Source organism: Mandrillus leucophaeus, unplaced genomic scaffold (genome assembly GCF_000951045.1).
Source record: "Mandrillus leucophaeus isolate KB7577 unplaced genomic scaffold, Mleu.le_1.0 Scaffold404, whole genome shotgun sequence".
Lineage (NCBI taxonomy): Eukaryota > Metazoa > Chordata > Mammalia > Primates > Cercopithecidae > Mandrillus > Mandrillus leucophaeus.
In genome coordinates, this window is record NW_012104299.1 from 793,595 (window position 1) to 797,725 (window position 4,131).

The following is a 4,131-nucleotide window of genomic DNA, read 5'->3' on the forward strand; positions in this document are numbered from 1 at the left end:
GATTCTCCTGCCTCAGCCTCCTGAGTAGTTGGGATTACAGGCGCACACCACCATGCCTGGCTTTTGTATTTTTAGTAGAGACGGGATTTCACCATGTTGGTCAGGCTGATCTCGAACTCCTGATCTTGTGATCCGCCCACCTCAGCCTCCCACTGTGCTGGGATTACAGGCGTAAGCCATTGTGCCCAGCCACATTATTTATATACCTTTTAAGCCAGGTGACATAATCTGAGTTGAAATGTGGTTATTCGGTCTTATGACCTCCTACTATCTCATACATTTTTGGAGGGCGGAGACTTATCTTTTTTCTCACAAGCCCAGAATCTTTGTTGTAGTTAGAACTATTTGGGGTTACCCATCAGTTCCGTCCTCTGAGAAAATAACCCAAATCCCTCTCCCCAAAGTGCAAAGATGAGCTAAAAAAGTCATGTTTATACAATAGGAGGCCCAATCTCTTGGCCATATCTCATTGGACTAATTGTGCTTACTTGATTCAAATTAGACTACTCAGTTTCACTCTCCGTAGCAAGAGATTTATATTCAGAAAAGTTAGTCTTCCGGGTTTCTTGACTGGAAGCTTTGAGCATAGGGTGGCCATATTCTACCACATGTGCAGAGAAAAGCACGAAAACTATGTGCATTCATTTGGTGATTCAATGACATTTATGGATTGTCTCTATGTGCTAGGTACACTGTAAGGTGCTGTCTGTGCAATGGTGAATCTAACAGGTATCGTCTTCATTCTTTTGGAAACTATAGACATTTTTAAAAGATTACACCTGGGTTGGGTGCAGGTGGCTCACACCTGTAATCCCAGGATTTTGGGAGGCTGAGGTGGGTGGATCACTTGAGGTCAGGAGTTTGAGATCAGCCCGGCCAACATGGTGAAATCCCATCTCTACCAAAAATATAACAAATTAGCTAGGCGTAGTGGCATGAGCCTATAATCCCAGCTACCCTGAAGGCTGAGGCAGGAGAATTGCTTGAACCTGGGAGGCGGAGGTTGCAGTGAGCTGAGATTGCACTGCTGCACTCCGGTCTGGATGACAGAGTGAGACTCCGTGTCAGATAGATAAATAAATAAATAGATTACACTCATTAATATTTGATGACAAATTTTGATAAATGCAATGAAGAAAAGAGAATCAGGGGATTTGAAAGGAAATAAAGGCTGGTTTGAGAATCAGTGAAGGCCTCTCTGAGGTACTGACATTTAAGCTAAGGTGAAGAGCAAAGTGTCACAGCATTTCCAGTGGAGGAAACATTCCCTTAATATGCCTGCATATACCAGGTGTTTAATAAATGTACATTGAGTTGGAAGATTATTATCTTTATGCAGTAACTAGACACAGAAGGAAAATTCATTGATTACCATAGGTATTTGGCCATAAAACATTTATGAGACACTGCATTTTTTAGACCATGTAAGCCTGGAGCTACATTGTAACAGTGACAAGGAATTTTTTCTTTCTTTTTTTTTTTTTTTTTTTTGAGACGGAGTCTCACTCTGTTGCCCAGGCTGGAGTGCAGTGGCGTGATATCGACTCACTGCAAGCTCCACCTCCCAGGTTCACGCCATTCTCCTGCCTCATCCTCCCGAGTAGCTGGGACTACAGGGGCCCGCCACCACGCCCAGCTAATTTTTTGTATTTTTAGTAGAGACGGGGTTTCACCGTGTTAGCCAGGATGGTCTCGATCTGCCCGCCTCGGCCTCCCAAAGTGCTGGATTACAGGCGTGAGCCACTGCACCTGGGCGACAAGAGAATATTTATCTGGCTTCATCCTTGAGGTTCCTGAATAGGCTCTGAGTTCAGCAATTTCTTCCCAAATATTTGTAGAGGTCCCCAGAGTGAGTCACATGGGTGCTCTGTATATGACGGAACTACCTGATCATAGTACTCTGTCTCTGACTGAGCTACTTGGAGGGCTGAGGTGGAGGACTGCTTGAGCTCAGGAGTTGGAGACTGTGGTGAGCTATGATCACACCACTGCACTCCAGCCTAGGTGACAGAGCCAGGCTCTACCTCTAAAAAAAGAAAAAAGAAAATTCTCAAAGGAAGTTCTTCACACTGTAAGATTAGGAATCACTCTCTTATATAAAGATGCTACATGAAGGGCAATTTATGGCCAGTGCTGTGCTTCATGCAGCATCACCTTCTCCTTCAATTTCGCATATTGCCATTGAACCAGATCTCTTTAGGGTGACTTACTTTTTCTTTTTTTTCGAAATAGAGTCTCACTCTATTACCCAGGCTAGAGTGCAATGGTGCGATCTTGGTTCACTGCAACCTCCGCCTCCCGGGTTCAAGCGATTCCCCTGACTCAGCCTCCTGAGTAGCTGGGACCACAGGCGTCCATCACCACACCTTCCAATTTTTGTATTTTTAGTAGAGACGGGGTTTCACCTATTGGCCAGGCTGGTCTTGAACTCCTGACCTCATGATCCGCCCACCTCAGCCTCCCAAAGTGCTGGGATTACAGGCGTGAGCCACTGTGCCCAGCCAGGATGACTTACTTTCTGGGAGGTTCCTTGATTCTCAGGTAAGGAGGTTCCAAGTGAACCTTGCCTACCAGTCATCTAAACGTGACATATAGGCTTGAGTTCTAAGGTGAACACAGCTCAGGCTCAAGCTGGTATCCCTTTCATGTTATATATGCATAACATAAATAATAAAACTCTATGTGCATATCTTAATACTTTTATTTGCATATGTGTATATATATAAATGAAAAATACATAAATGAAAATGATATATATATATGAAAAAAGTGACAATCAGCTTGTTCTTAAAAGTGGGAAGGGAGATCTCATCCTATTTTCACCTAAGTAGAGGAAATATTTAAAGACATTTTTCATTTTCAGTTATATTTTTTCTGCTATAGTTATTTCCTCTGAGATGAGCTTGAGCTCATTACATTTTTTCCTTGATTTATCTTCGAGTTATCTTCTGTTTTTCTTTTCATATTCATTTAGACACCATTTGTCAAATTCATTTCATATTCTTTCAGCAATGCAGTTTATGATTCTAAAAATTGCATATATTTATTATGCACATTGTGAAATGACTAAATCAAGCTAATTAACATAAGCATTGCTTCACATACTTACCAGTTTTGTGATGAGAACACTTAAGATGCACTCTTTTAGCAATTTTCAGGGACACAATACATTGTCATTTACTACGGTCACCACGTTGTACAACAGATTTCTTGGACTTATTCCTCCCATCTAACTTAAATTTTGTATCTTTTGACCAATACCCTCCTCCTCCTGACGTTGGAGTGGGGTAGTTTATCCTTTTTTTTTTTTTTGGGACAGAGTCTCACTCTGTTGCCCAGGCTAGAGTGCAGTGGCGCAATCTCGGCTCACTGCCACCTCTGCTTCCCGGGTTCAAGCGGTTCTCCTGCCTCAGCCTCCCGAGTAACTGGGATTACAAGAGTGTGCCACCACGCCTGGTTAATTTTTTGTATTTTTAGTAGAGACGGGGTTCCACCGTGTTAGCCCGGATGGTCTCGATCTCCTGACCCACTGATCTGCCCGCCTTGGCCTCCCAAAGGGCTGGGATTACAGGCGTGAGCTACCACGCCCGGTTAGTTTATCTATATTTAATGTATTCACTGAGTGGTTAAATTCCTGCAATTGCATGCTTGATTTTGCATCCTTGATTCTCAGTACTTACGATCTGGATTATAGATCATTCCTTAGCTATAAACATGTTCAAATATGCTTTTCAAAACTAAACATTCTTAAAAACATTCTGTACCCTTCATTTTCCTTAGCATGATTTGTCTTTGGGACAAGGAAGAGCTGTTGGTGTTTACGTCCAGTGGGATAGGTTTTAAAAAGAACCATTTAAAGAATTTGACTTGGGTTTTGATATATCAGAGAGTGAGGAAATTTTCACTTGAGACTCATTCAACTCTGACGTCTGTCCACATAACGGATCACCCCTTCTTGAGCATCCTCCAGCCGCCCCATTTTCTGTGCCCTTATTCTTTCGCCACGGCCCCTAACGTGATCATAAGTGACTCTGCGCGGGATGCGGGAGGGCTGCAGCATTCAAACTGCAGTCGGGTTATTCCGGAAGCTTCGACCTGGGACCCACCAAGGGGCCAGGAAGCTCTGGTGCG